Raw genomic sequence first — 15,995 nt, forward strand, 5'->3', positions numbered from 1 at the left:
GAGACGTGCAGTACTGAAGTTTGGCCACTAGAGGGAGACAGAAGGAATCAGCAAAAGGACTTAACAGCAGCTAATGCTAAAGAAACCGCAGAGTCATGGTGGGCAGACTTACAGGGACTCTAGAGAAGAATTCCCAGGGAGGGGAATAAAAAGGGAGAGCGTTCAAGAAGGAAGCCAGTCCAGGAGGAGGAGTTTAGCAGAGGAGGAGACTGAAAGAGGAAGAGAATGTGAGAGGAAGAACTCCGGGAGGGACTAGAAGGAGAAACAGTCAGGTGGTGGCCCTGACAGGAGAGCTGCAGGACAGAGAAAGCCCAGGGGTACCAGACGGATGGACTTGGACAGGCAAAGCACTGTGGTGGTAGGCCTAGGGCAGCCACAGCGATAGAACCACGAGGGATGTCAATTTAGGAAAGAAACAAAGGTGAAAGGTACCCGTGCCTGTGTGTACGGAAGCTGTCATGCTGCTGTGGTCGTCGGGAGGACGACCAATAAAGAGGTCCTGTTAAACGTGCATCGGTTTCTGTCTCCAGTCTGTTCGCAGCGAAAAAAGGGACCACCCCCCCAGTTGGCACACGTACCTATAATTGGCGCAGTCGGCAGGATCATCACTGCCTAATCCACCAACGCCAGCAGTAAGACCGCACCGAAGATCCAAAGGACCCGAGCTGAACGGGTTGAAGATTTACCGCTGAGAATTACAAAATTGGACTGTGTTTGAGATTACTGGTTTTAATCAGAAGAACCTTGAATGAAAAGGACTTTGCAGAAATGGCTGTGGCATATAAGCTCCTGAAAGAATTGCAGGAATTTGCTGCCAAATTGGACTATCAGGGACTGTGCTGAACGCACCCCTGGGGGGAGCGGTGTACATCTAATGACAGCCGCCCCTTCCCACTGAACGCTGACAAATGGGTGCAGGGGCCGACTCATGCCCCGCCCAAGAACGGGAGTGACCCTGGTGAAAAGGCTGGGTGCAGCTGCTTGGCGTCATTAAGCTTCTGGACATCGGACACGATGCGACGCTGCAGCTGACGTGGCCTCGGACGCATGGAGTGGAAATGGCATCAGGAGGTCGAGGCCCACAATGTCACTGCCGAGGTATCGGACACTCACCCTGGAGGAAGACCGACCTGGGACTCCACTGCAGCTGCCGACTCTCCCAGCGGATCCATTATGCCTGGAGGCTGGTCCTGCTGGATGGCGGGATGAAGAGCAGCGGTGTGATGACGGGACCGGGAGCTACAGAGTTGCGACAGAGACCAGTGACACCTCGGGCCCTCCGGTCTCACGGATGCGTCGGTTCCTGGAGGGGCTGCAGGACGGCCTGTGGGGAGCAGTGTTCCACGTCCCCTCGGGGTAAAATACCCAACTCTTGATATGGTGGGGATGTGTGGGAGTGCTTACCAGAAAGGAAGGGGGCACACCACTGTTTAAAAATGTTTTTCTGGAATGTTTGAAATTTTTACATCATGAAGAGTCTAATAATGATGTACGGTTTAAAAAAAAAATTTGTTTAAACAGCTAGTAAAGGAGTAAATGTTATCTGTATTAAAATTGAAGATGTTCCACCCGGGCCCGGGTACTAAATTGGAGAAAAATGTTTGCCATGACAGATCATAATTGAAGGTACAAGATGGTTTGTAAAATTGGAGCAGACAGTGGTCCATAGGTCAGGTTCTAAGTAGCACAAGCACCCCAAAATGAAAGAGGGGAGCACACAGTGACCTGGTAGGCCAGAGCCTCGATCATTCTGCCCCAGATCTGAAAAATGGTTCTGAAAGTGAGAAAAGTGGGGGAGAGCACCCGTTGAGAAGTCCGGGTGGTCCTACCCCAACTAAAAAGGTATTGTCATAGAGGCGTACGCGCCAGCGAGTAGCCGTAAGCTACTCGGAGCATGATTGCTCCAGGCTCTGTTCAGCTCCCTGCATATTCCGGGCTTTGCTCATCAGCCGGTGAGACAAAAGAAGGTGTGGAGTTTTAAGAAGGGAAAATAAAGGGGACGAGATTGTCAAGGATGACAATGCTAAAAGGAAGGAGTATGTAAGGAAGTGGACTGACCTATGGACCTGTCTGAAGCAAGAAAGTGAATATAAGATATGCAGTAGATATACGTGATGTGAATTTGTATAGACATGTGGGGAGACAGCTAGAGACAGTGAAAGACGGTGAAGTACTGGGTTTTGACCACTAGGGGGAGACCAAGAACAGCAGGAAAAGGAGATGGTGCAGTACTGAGGTTTGGCCACTAGAGAGAGACAGAAGGAAGCAGGAAAAGAAATTAACAGCAGCTAATGCTAAAGAAACCGTAGAGTCATGGTGGGCGGAGTTACAGGAACTCTAGAGGGGAATTCCCAGGGAGGGGAATAAAAAGGGAGAGAGAGTTCCAGAAGGAAGCCAGTCCAGGCGGAGGAGATCAGCAGAGGAGGAGACTGAAGGAGGAAGAGACTGTGAGAGGAAGAACTCCAGGAGGGACTGGAAGGAGAAACAGTCAGGGGGTGGCCCTGACAGGAGAGCCGCAGGACAGAGGAAGCCTGGGGGTACCAGACGGACGAACTCGGACAGGCAAAGCACTGTGGTGGTAGGCCTAGGGCAACCACATCGATAAAACCACGAGGGACGTCAATTTAGGAAAGAGAAGAAGGTGAAAGGTACCTGGGCCTGTGTGTACGGAAACTGTCGTGCTGCTGTGGTCATCGGGAGGACGACCAATAAAGAGGACCTGTTAAACGTGCATCGGTTTCTGTCTCCAGTCTGTTCGCAACGAAAAAAGGGACCCCCCCCAGTTGGCACACGTACCTACAGGCCATCAAGTGGGTAATCGACACCCTGAGATGCTACCTGTTAGGCTGGAATTTCAGGCTAGTATCAGATCATGCGCCCCTGAGATGGATGAGGGAAAAGAATGGGAAGAATGCCTGGGTAACTAGGTGGTATCTAGCATTCCAGGACATTAGTTTTCATGTGGGGCTCAGGTCCGGGAAGATACATGGAAACGCAGATGCCTTGTCCAGATTTCCATGATTAGCAAATGAAGATGCCAAAACCCTCGACTTTGGGAAGAGAGGGGGAAAATGTGACAATGTCACTGCTAAAGTAATGGAGGGGAGATATGTGTCACTCCGTGCAATGGTATCAGTGATGTGAAACCAGAGTATTTTCCTAGAGCACACTACGTGTTGTGAAGATTAAGTTAAAGTTGCATACCTGGACTGGTTTTATCTGTAGAGTGGGTGGGAAGATGTCCACCTTACCTCCAGCTGCAGAGCCGACACCACAGTGTCCTGACAGGACCTGTGATGTCACAGTCATGTGATCAGTCACATAATCTGGGTTTAAATAGCTGGACTTGAGAGGCTGTCTGTGTGTTGTGTTTGGAGAGCAACGACTCCAAACGATGGCTCTGAAGACACATGGAGGTCTGAGCAGGCGCATCCCTCAGACATATGGACTTTATTATACGTTGTCTTTTTGCTTTGCCGTAATGCCAGAAAGGCCGTGCTTACTTTGCTGAACGTGGAATTACTCCACTAATCGTGAACCAGAAGATAAACTTAATCGTGAATCAGAAGATAAACAGTCGCACTCAGGATTTCATGTAATTTGCAGAAAAAGGATTTATTTCAATCACCAAATAAAGAAAATTGCTTCACCGCAGTAGAAAATGCAAGCTATCCCATGAGGTAACATTTCAACCATGTCTCTGGTCTTTATCAAACCTTATAATAGAGATACAAGGAAGGGTAGACTAGTGTAGAATTGATAAATATTGAAATCCCATTATGGGCTTATCTGGTGCTACATAGTCCGTCATTGGATGCCTCCCCCTGTTTGGTGCAGGCTTCGGCGATGAGTCCGCACCTTCTCGGGGACATGATAGCCGATCTGATCAGCTGATGTGTCCCTTGAACAGCCGCAGGTGAAATCATGATTCACCCGCGGCTGTTAACATGTTACATGCCGCTGTCAAACTCTGACAGCGGCATTTAACATGAACGCGCAGGAAGCACATCGTTACCTCCTCCCATCGGTGCCCGTGTCACATGACCGCAGGTTGCTGACGGATTGGCATGACAACCCGGGGTCAGGAGAAGACCCCTGTGGTTGTCATTGCTGGATCGCTATGAGTGCTGCCTGGTGGTCGGCGCTCATAGCAAGTGAGCATTTCTGCTACATAGAGCAGGGCTGCAGCCCTACTGTATGTAGCAAAGACGATTGGACAACTTCAGCTTCAAGTCTCTCAAGGAAACTATTGAAGCAAAGTAAAAAGTAAAAGAAAAATGTTTTTGAAAATATTAAAAAATAAAAAAAACATAAAAGTTCAAACCCTTTCGCCCCATTCAAAATAAAATAAAAAAAAATCAAATCTAAAAATATTTGGCATCGCAGCATTCAGAATCGCCCGATCTATCAATATAAAAAAAGAATTAATCCAATTGGTAAACGGCGTAGCGAGAAAAAAAATCAAAACTCCAGAATTACGTTTTTTTGGTCGCTGCAACATTGCAATAAAATGCAATAACAGGTGATCAAAAGAACGTATCTGCACCAAATAACCAAAATGGTATCAATAAAAATGTCAGATCGACATGCAAAAAATAATCCCTCACCAGCCCCAGATCCCGAAAAAATGGAGATGCTACGGGTCTCGGAAAATGGCAACTTTTTTTTTTTTACAAACTTTGGAATTATTTTTCACACTTAGATAAAAAAAATCTAGACATGCTTGGTGTCTATGAACTCATAATGACCTGGAGAATCATAATGGCAGGTCAGTTTTAACATTTAGTGAACCTATTAAAAAAGCCAAACAAAAACAAGTGTGGAATTGCACATTTTTTTCAATTTCACCGCACTTGGAATTTATTTCCCGTTTTCTGTTACATGACATGATAAAACCAATGGTGTCCTTCAAAAGTACAACTCGTCCCACAAAAAACAAACCCTTACATGGCCATTTTAACCAAAAAATAAAAAAAATTATGGCTCTGGGAAGTAGGGGAGCAAAAAATGAAAAACCAAAAATACCCCTGGTCTTTAATGGATTAATGGTTGTGACCAACTACACTATATAGAGCTGCTGCAGTACTTTCTTCCCTGGCCATAAGATGTGGCAAAAGAATATACAGATGACCGCATGGGCTCACAGCTGCTGCTTTCTGAGATTTTACATTTCCCTGCCTGTTTTAGCACAGGACTGATTGTTCTGCCTTGTCTCCAGCTCTCTGAGATAATTTCAAATCAAGTCTGTAACATATGAGCTTAGTGGCCAGTGGAGTAACATCACTGACTTGCTATATGAAGAACCTAAAGGGCTGTGAATGAGGCAGAAACACTCACTCCTGTGAAAAAACAGGCAGGGAAATATGTTATTTCAGAAAGCAGTAGCTGTGTCACAACTCTGTTGTCGGGTATCCCAGGACCAGGAGCTCATTCCCTATCGCTAAGGGGAATCTAGCTTGCCATGTTCCCCAGATTACTTCTGATGGTGAACATGCTGGAGCCACGTACCTTGCCTGAGCTCTTGAATCCTCAATGTGTCTGGACCCTTCCACCACCCAGGGAAGAGGGGAGTATTAGTGTATGGCAATACACCAACCAGACAAACAAGATAATACAGAGTCATAAAGGAAAATAGTAAATACCGATCATACAAATACGCTCACACAAACAGAGGTAAGCATCAGGGAGTGGGGGATGGGGAAAAACCAAACTAGGAGAAGGAGGGGATTAGCAGCCAACCAAACTATAGCAACAGTCTCAGAGTAATCCACCAAGCGCATTCTCAAACAACAACAAACCACCATCTCCTAACCATGCAGCAATGAAGCAACTTTGGCAATGAGTGCTTGCCAGGGCCTATAATACATAGGAGAGGGGAGCGGCTACCAGTAAACAGCTGAGAGCCTTAATGCAGGAAAGCTTCCAAGATCTCTCAACTCAGCTGATTAACCCCTGCACTGCTAAAAGAAACCTGCACCACTTAATATGAAGGTAAAGTGCTTCTAAACAGTACAGGAGTAGGAGAAATCATATGTTGTGGTCTTCTGGCTCCTCTCTGTCACGATAAAACTGTGACAGTACCCTCTCTTCTACGAGAGACATCGAGAACCTCAGATCTGGCTTTGTCCACCACCACCAAAATTACATTGTTCCCCACTGACACAGGTAGATCAGTGATAAAATCAACCGATAAATGATTCCAAGGTCTACTGGGAAACGCCAATGGTTGGTGAGACCCAGATGGACAAGTATGAGAGATGATAAAATGCACACAGACACTGCAGGCTGCTTTGGTAGCTTTATTACCATGATGTCTGGCTAAGACCGAATAATGAAGTTCACTAAGAACTTTAAGACGGAGATTCACAGGTACAAACAGTTTAACTAATGGACAGGCAGCTGAATGGAGAGGCCCTGAACCTCAACAACCTCTTTTTCAAGATCAGATCATTTAGATGCAATAACCACCACTTTTTGTAGCAAAAGAATCGGTCCACAATTAACTCCACCTCCAGGAAAATAATGCAATAAGGCATCCATCTTAATGTTCTTGTTCTCTGGCCTATTTGCAACAAAAAAAATAAATTTGGTGAAGAACAGTTCCCATCTTGCCTGTCTAGGCGTTAGATGTTTTGCAGACTCTAAATATACAAGATTCTTATGATCCATGATTACCATAACTGCATAAACTGCCCCCTCCCGAAAATGGCACAACTCTTCAAATGCCCACTTGATTGCCAAGAGTTCGCTTCTACCAATGTCACAATTTTTCTCCGCACTTGACATTTTTTAGAAAAGTATGCATATGGGCGCCAATTACCAGGAGACGCACCTTACGACAAAACAACCCCCATTTCAGATGCATCAACATCTACAATATATGGTTGAGTAAGGTATCGAAAGTCTCGCTGGCTAGATTAGACTGTCAGGAAAGTCTGTCCCTTACCTAGTCATATCTGTCAGAGGTTTGGCCACTACCTAAAATTTTTTGAGGAACTTACGGTAGTAGTTGGTGAAACACAAAAACCTTTGTAATGCCTTCAAATCCTCAAAAGAATCCCAATCCAGTACAGTCTGGACTTTTGCAGAATCCATGCGAAAACTGGTGGATGATAAAACATAGCCTAGAAAAGGGATCTCCTCAACCGAGTATTTGTAAGACCAGCCTGACATGTACCTGATGTGACTTAAGGTCAGTTTAATAAATTAATATGTCATCAAGATATCTCCAACAAATCTACTTACCAGGTAACTAAAGATGTCATTTACAAAATGCTGAAAGATGGCGGGAGCATTAGTCAAATCAAGTGACATCACATGGTTCTCATAGAGTCCCTCAGGTGTATTAAAGGCTGTTTTCGGCTCATCCCCCTCTTTAATATGAATGACATTATACATCCCACTGAGATCCAGTTTAGAAAACCATTTTGCTCCTATGATCTGATTAAAGAGGTCCAGGATGAGAGGGAGCGGATACAGATCCCGGACCGTGATCAGATTGAGTTTGCGGAAATCTGGGCAGGGGCATAACCCCCCGTCTTTCTTCTTTACAAAAAAAGAACCTCCAGCAATTGGAATGAGGATAGCCTGATCTGACCCTTTGCCAAACTTTCCTTACTATAGTCCTTCATGGCTTTTGTGATGACACAGCAATTTATTTTAATTAACCAGATGTCTATTTTCAATAAGCCAGGAGTCATTGACTGTTATCTATATGTTGAATTTTGAATTTATGCGTTTCTTTCTTGTTGGTCAAGAGTTTCAAATTCTTCTTGTGGGTTAAATTGATATTTCTAAATGGATGAATGGCTAATGTTTATATCAGTATCTACAACTTAATGTCTGCTATCTTTGTAAAACAGTCATGCAGGGTCATTGAACAATGTTTTCTGATATGATAATTACACATTGTCCAGGACAGCTAACATCATCTTGCTGAGACTGGGATGAGTGATGTGTCATATATTCCTTAATGCTCTTCACTTCCTCCCCACCAATCAATTGCTGGAAGGAAAGGAGACCAATTGTGACCTATGTATGATAGTACTACTGCCGGAGGACAGGAGGTGCCAGTGATGATTGTACTTCTGCTAGTGCATGGCAATCCTTAGCCAAGGTATGGTGTGGTGTGTTTTTTATTTTAGGTAAAAAAAATAAATTCCGGCTCCTTAAAATACAAAACTTTATTGGGAAAAAGTTAATATGGTTTCCATATCACAAAAATGGCAACGCATTTCAAAACACACTGAGGCGTTCTTTATCGGAGCTCAGATAAAGAAAGCCAGAGTGTGTTCGAAATGTGCTTTGAGCCGCAATGATGACCGGATTTCCAATATTTTCTTCAGGGTTTTTTTACACTGTTTCATCTTTTTCCACTGCACTGAAGGATCAAATTTGTGTAACATTTCCAGAAATTTGTGGTTTCATTCAAATTTAAACACTTTGAGATTCAGTTCATGTAGCTCCGGCATCTCTGCCCTCTGGTTCCATTTTTGTCAGAGATGCCGACACACTCACCGCTGCGGTCCCACACTTCCTCCCTCCTCTCCTGCTGCTGATGTAGGGGGTACGCACAAAGCGTGCAGATCCCTGAGCACTGTATTTAGGGTGCACACCCCCTTCCTCCTTCTTAAAAGGCCCGAGCGTGCACTGTCCTAAAGTGTCCCCAGCCAATTGCTGGGAGACCAGTACTATTTAAAGCACCTCCACCTGCAAGGAGGTTACTGTGCAACATTGTAGTTTGCTTCTAATAAGCTTGCAAATTCTCAAGTACAAGTGCTCCTGTCCCTGTATACCCACCCTGTATGTCTGCCTGCCTATAAGTCGTGCTCACCTGCCTGTCCATCAATCAACCTGTCTGTCCGGATACCAGTCATGCCAGTCAGTACCCGCCTGCCTGTATGTCTGTCGTGCCAGCCACTATACCAGCCATGCCAGCCAGTACTTTCTAAATCTACCATTCCTTCCTCCTGTCCCTTGGGGGTCAGCTGACATTTATCTGTCAGTCCTGGTGTAGCATCTGGTTCCATCTCCCTTGTCCTTCCTCGGATTGCAGTATCGACAGCCACCGTCCATGATGTCTGAATGGGTGATGCACTTAGTCACACCCCTCCAGGCTCTCCTTGGATCACAGCACAGTGGTTCCACCAGCGAATCTGTTACAAATCATAGTTCAAAAACAAAATTTGTACGACAACATTTTTCACACTACTGAAGCATCAGAAAGCAGGCTAATGTCATTTTGCGTGGCCATCACAGATCAACAGTTCCCAGTGGAGCACAGTTTGTATAGCAATCATTTTCATCTCCAGATTCATTGGGTAAGTCACTTTCTCCTGTAGTGTGTAATTTCTTATGGTCACCCCTGATGAAGCTCCACGCGAAATGTGCATTGGGGTACTGGGCAGTGTTGTTCTATCTATCATGGCTGTGAGGCAGTGACTGGTGTCACGTGTAGGGGTTACTGTGTGTTCCTCCCAGGATGCGCATGGGGGCGTATTGAGGCCATGAGAGTGCATTGCAGTCACAGGCGTAGTTGTAATTGCATTGTGATTGCAATACAGAATAAAAGTGAGTATAGGTCTTGGACATGCTGGTTGTCCAAGGCAGGGAAAATATGCTCTGGGCTTTTGTGTCTTGAAACAGACTACAGATGGTAGTGGTGCAGTCCGTTTCATTCCCGGACGGGGTTTTCCATGTGGCTTGAAAGCTTGCAATTTGTTACCATCTTTTCAGTTAGCCATTAAAAGGTATCAACCACTGAGGACTTTCAATTCCAAATATTTTTTAGGTTCAGAGTCAGTGTCAGTCTGGTGTTTGGAGGAGTACAGAGCAGAAGGCTCTGCAGAGCTCCACCTGTGTGAGGCAACACAGGCCAGCGGAACCAATCAGCCAAGGTAGCTGAAAAGCCTCCGCTGAAAAGCCTAGCACCCACAGCGTACACAGTGGTGTAGTTGTCCCCGGTAACTTGTCAGAGGTGGACTGGCGTGTTTAGTGACTGTAATCCAGAGGATATGTGCCTGGATGTGAACCGGAGGTGTATTGTCTTGTTCCCGGCTGCGAACCGGAGGATATTGTGTGCTGTGTTTTGCTGAGTTGAACATTAAGGGTATGTGCACACGTTGCAGATTGCTGTGCGGAATTTTCCACGTGGAATCTGCTTTTTTTGGCAGAATCTGTAGGTCAAAATCCATGCGTTTTTAATGCGGATTTCCTGAGGATTTTCTGTGGATTTATTGCAGATTTTCTGCGGATTTGACATGCGTTTCCTATAATGGAATGGGTTTAAAAAAGCTGCGGAATCCGCACAAAGAATTAACATGCTGCTGAAAATAAACCTCTGCGTTTCCGCGTGGATTGTTCCTCAGCATATGCACAGCAGTTTTTTTCCCCCATAGATTAACATTGTACTGTAAATCACTAGCCAATCTGCAGTGGATCCACAATGGCAAATACGCTGCAGATCCGCAGCAAATCCGCAACGTGTGCAAATACCCAAAACAGACGTTTTGCTTTTCAACTTTCCTGGGTCACTGTCTCATCACTGCATAGTGTGCTACCGCTGCAGTACATGGCATATGATCTGTATCTACAAAGGTTCTAAATGTATATGCAATCTTATACAGTCCCTTGCGAAAGTATTCGGCCCCTTGGAACTTTTCAACCTTTTCCCACAAATCATGCTTCAAACATAGAGATACCAAATGTAAATTTTTGGTGAAGAATCAACAACAAGTGGGACACAATTATGAAGTTGAACAAAATTTATTTGTTATTTTAAATTTTTGAGGAAATTTAAAGACTGAAAAGTGGGGCGTGCAATATTATCCCACCCCTTTAACTTAATACTTTGTTCCACAACCTTTTGCTGCGATTACAGCTGCAAGTCGCTTGGGGTATGTCTCTATCAGTTTTGTACATCGAGAGACTGAAATTCTTGCCCATTCTTCCTTGGCAAACAGCTCGAGCTCAGTGAGGTTTGATGGAGATCGTTTGTGAACAGCAGTTTTCAGCTCTTTCCACAGATTCTCGATTGGATTCAGGTCTGGACGTTGATTTGGCCATTCTAACACCTGGATACGTTTATTTGTGAACCATTCCATTATAGATTCTGCTTTATGTTTGGGATCATTGTCTTGTTGGAAGACAAATCTCCATCCCAGTCTCAGGTCTTTTGCAGACTCCAACAGGTTTTCTTCAAGAATGGTCCTGTATTTGGCTCCATCTTCCCATCAATTTTAACCATCTTCCCTGTCCCTGCTGAAGAAAAGCAGGCCCAAACCATGATGCTGCCACCACCATGTTTGAGAGTGGGGATGGTGTGTTCAGGGTGATGAGCTGTGTTGTCTTTACGCCAAACATATCGTTTGGCATTTTTGCCAAAAAGTTCGATTTTGGTTTCATCTGACCAGAGCACCTTTTTCCATTGTTTGGTGTGTCTCCCAGGTGGCTTGTTGCAAACTTTAAATGACAATTTTTATGGATATCTTTGAGAAATTGCTTTCTTCTTGCCACTTCCATAAAGGCCAGATTTGTGCAGTGTACGACTGATTGTTGTCCTTTGGACAGACTGGCCCACCTCACCTGTAGATCTCTGCAGTTCAACCAGAGTGATCATGGGCCTCTTGGCTGCATCTCTGATCAGTCTTCTCCTTGTTTGAGATGAAAGTTTAGAGGGACGGGTGGGTCTTGGTAGATTTGCAATGGTATGATACTCCTTCCATTTCAATATGATCGCTTGCACAGTGCTCCTTGGGATGTTTAAAGTTTTTTAAAATCATTTTGTATCCAAATCCAGCTTTAAACTTCTCCACAACAATATCATGGACCTGCCTGTTGTGTTCCTTGGTCTTCATGATGCTCTCTGTGCATCAAACAGAACCCTGAGACTATCACAGAGCAGGTGCATTTATACAGAGACTTGATTACACACTGGTGGATTATATTTATCATCATTAGTCATTTAGGACAACATTGGATCATTCAGAGATCCACAATGAACTTCTGGAGTGAGTTTGCTGCTCTGAAAGTAAAGGGGCCGAATAATATTGCACGCCCCACTTTTCATTTTTTCTATTTCCACAAAAATATGAAATAACCAATAAATTTTGTTCAACTTCACAATTGTGTCCCACTTGTTGTTAATTCTTCACCAAAAGTTTACATTTGGTATCTTTATGTTTGAAGCATGATATGTGGGAAAAGGTTGAAAAGTTCCAGGGGGCCGAATAATTTCGCAAGGCACTGTATTTTTCATGCTTGATACTTTGTAAACATATCATGTGCTATGCATACTTGTTAATTGATGTGTACTATGACCCAAACTGCCCTAACAGTTTTTTAAAAGGTTGTTTAGGTGCTATTTTTGTATTTTTGTTTTCTACTATGTGATTTACTATAATAAAGATTATTGTTATTAAATTTAAATTCTTGCACATGTATTATTTTCCAACTACTGTTTAGTGGTGGTATTAGTTTAAAAAAGTTCTTATGGTCAGCAGGGTCCTCTTTCTCGTTTATAAAGTGTAAACTTTTATTTTTCAGTAGAGGTCTCTCTCTCTCTCTCTCCTGACTTTCTCTGTGACCACCTTTTGCCTTCAAAACAGCATCAAGTGTTCTAGATGGAACCACACAATTATTGAAGGACCTTGGCAGGGAGGTTGTTACAAACATATTGCAAAACTAAACACTGATATTCTATGGATGTAGACTTGTGCAAATCCTTCTATCTCTTCATGTAATTCCACACAGACTCAATGACAGATCAGGGCTCTGCAGGGGCCATATCATGAATTCCAAGACTCCTTATTCTTGTTTATGCAACAAAAGAAAGTTCTCAATGACATTGGCTGTGTTTGGGGACAATGTCATGCTGTTGAATAAATTTAGAGTTAATGAGATGCAGCCATACTATTCTATTTCCAGCTGAGCAATTACTGATATAATACATAGGTGCGCTAGTCCTTTTTGTCAGTTTTGGAATACTGAAGTGTGACAAGCAAGCACACAGTCTTACAATGATTTCAAGCTCTTTTACAAAAAAATATTGTGCTGTCTTGCTTCTGCTTTCTATTGTATAATGAAGAAAAACATTTCTAGCTGTAAGGCTGTGCGCCCATGTAAGCATTTTTTTCACGTTTTTTAAGCCTTTTTACCAGCAAAAACGCTTAAAAAACGCTTACAAGAAGCATCCCATTCATTTTAATGAATTCCACACTTTTTGTGCACATTGATGCATTTTTTCCGCGAAAAAACGCATCGCGGTAAAAAACGCACCATGCTCATTAATTTCATGGAAAAATCTGCATTTCTAACTATATTCAATGAGACTGGGGATGCTCTGGAAAAAATCGCAGCAAAAACGCGCAATATTGCGGCAAAAACGTGCGTTTTCTGGGAAGGAGTCCATTTTTTTGTCAGGAATTGTTGGCATACGTGGGTACATAGGCTAATTCAAGTGGAACAGGACAAATCCCAGCTACACTGATCAATAACATTATTTGTATGGAATATCCTAAAAGAGGAAAAAAGCTTGTTTAATGTTAGTTCATTTTTATTCATTTCAACCCAATTATGCTGCTATTGTTGAAGTCCCAACCCCTGGTAATATAGATTACGCTATTTATGGGAATTTGAACGGGCAAAGTATTTGTGAAAATGTAGACACGAGAGGTTCATAAATTCATTGTAACACCATGTAGTTGTCTTGTACTGAGACATAAAAAGTATAAAGAAATAGAAATGAAAATGAAAATAAGAAGCATAACAAACACAAGTAACAAAACAAGAGGACCGAATTAATAGAGTAACAAAGCATAACATAGTAACCTATCAATCCAGAAGGACTTATTAATTTAGTGCTCCATGCATTTTTTTATTAAGAAAAAGGTATTTATAATACACATAAAATCTAGAAAAAAAATATTATTTTTGTTTTCCACATTTTGTTTTTAGATTTTGAATAGTGTTATTGCATTTTTGTACTCTCTATATATTTAACAGATGTATTTTAGTCATTTAATCACTCCTTTTGGCAGGATGAGGGTAAGGCCATGTGGACACGTTGCGGATACTGCTGCGGGTCCGCAGCATTTCAGGCTCTGCGGTTCCGCAGCAGGTTTACGTGTGTTGTACAGCACCATTGTTTTCAATGGTAAACTGAAAAACGCTGTGCACATGCTGCAGATTTTTCCGCTCGGATTTGCTGGGGGTTACAATCCGCAGCATGTCAATTCTTTGTGCAGAATCCACAGCGGTTTCACACCTTCTCCATTGTAGAGATATGAAACCGCAGGGCTAAACCGCAGGCTAATCCGCAGGTAAACCGCAGGCATTTTGACCTGTGAGTTTACCTGTGGATTTTTCAAAATCCGCACGGAAAAATTCGCAGCACCTAAAACTACGTTTGCACATAGCCTTAGTTTGTGACAGTGTGATTATAGTTCTAAACAAAAGTGCAGAGCAAGGGTTAAATATGCACGTTTGAACCTTTTCCTTAATTAATTCCATTATGTCTAATATATACATATACACATATATACATACATATACAATGTATTTACCTTGTATACAGTATATATATATTTTTTGGCATTGTGAAAGTGGAATTTTTCGCTTGAAGTATTTTTTTTTTACCAAAGCAATTATAAAACATTCTATAATAATATAAGTAAAATATTCATATCTCTTATTTCTTATGTTTAATTTAAGTGAATAACAAAGCTGTAGAGTTGCAAAATCATTCCGTAAACCGAGGAGCTGAAGAGCCTTATGGTGCAAATTATAGCTTCTATTCACATTTGTACGCTGAACAGACCAGTGCAGTACATTATGCTCTAAATACCAAAACATGGATGTGTCAGGATCAATAGCAAGTGAGAGTGAATGAGTCTGATATAAGGATTCAAGAAAATACACAGTTTTACAATGAGTGAAAGAGAAGACACTGTTCTAGTCGGATTTCATTTTGGGGTCAATAGTGTTTTTCATCTATGAAGCTAAAATGATGCAATTTCTTTCCATAGAATGGCGTTTTACTAAGAAATGAGGCAATTCAGTCAAATTATTGAAGAATAGAGTTAGAAACTTAAAATAGGTTTTCCCTCAATATATACGGATATATAATAAAGTCAGTGAATAAAATACGGCTCTCCCGAGATATAATAGAAAAAAGTGTCACTAAAGAGTCACTAAATGGCAGTCCTTTTTTTTGTCATTGTTTCCCCTACTTAGAGGGAACATTGTCTGAATATTCAGTTATTCTTCTTGCTTTGTAGCTTTAAGAACATTATCTTTAGGCTGGGACATAAGTTTTTAATAGTTGGGGTCTGACTGCTGGGACCTGGCAGAAAGGGACACTTTACGGAGCGGCATATACACAATTGCCACTCCATTCATTCCCTAAGGGAGTGTTGAGCACCATGCTCAGGTTTTTCTGGCATCCCAATAGAGAATGAATGGAGTGACTTTTGGGTTGCTGAGCTGCTGCTTCATTTTAAAAGGGGGTATAAAAATGCCCAGTTGAAAATAAAATATTTTTGATCTTGCAAATTATACAAGTGGAGTAACACAACCTGTAGTCGGGAGATGACTCATTGACTTCTTTGGTAGAGTATGGTAGGCGACAAGGTTTGAGATATATGAAGGAAATGGAAAGGGATATCTGTGGCTCTAAGCTATGGTCAAATGTGGATCTTGTGTTACAACAATAGGATCAGGGCGCTTAAATTCAACCTGTCCATTTCTTCTCTCCTCCATCATCATCTTTAGGCTGGAGTCACACACAGCGTATAAAAATACGGTCCGTTTTTCACGGACCAGAATCGCACAAATGTTTCATGAACAGTGATCCGTATGTCATCTGATTGTAATGCCAGGATGCAGTTTTCTTGCATCTAAGCATCCATGTGACATCCGTATGGCATCCGTATGACGAGATTTTCTCGCCGGCTTGCAAAATGGACATATAATGGATCCCAATGACAGGTTAAAACACA

The sequence above is a fragment of the Dendrobates tinctorius genome, unplaced genomic scaffold (assembly GCF_039654945.1).
Source record: "Dendrobates tinctorius isolate UK_male_01 unplaced genomic scaffold, ASM3965494v1 ptg000019l, whole genome shotgun sequence".
NCBI classification, from domain to species: domain Eukaryota; kingdom Metazoa; phylum Chordata; class Amphibia; order Anura; family Dendrobatidae; genus Dendrobates; species Dendrobates tinctorius.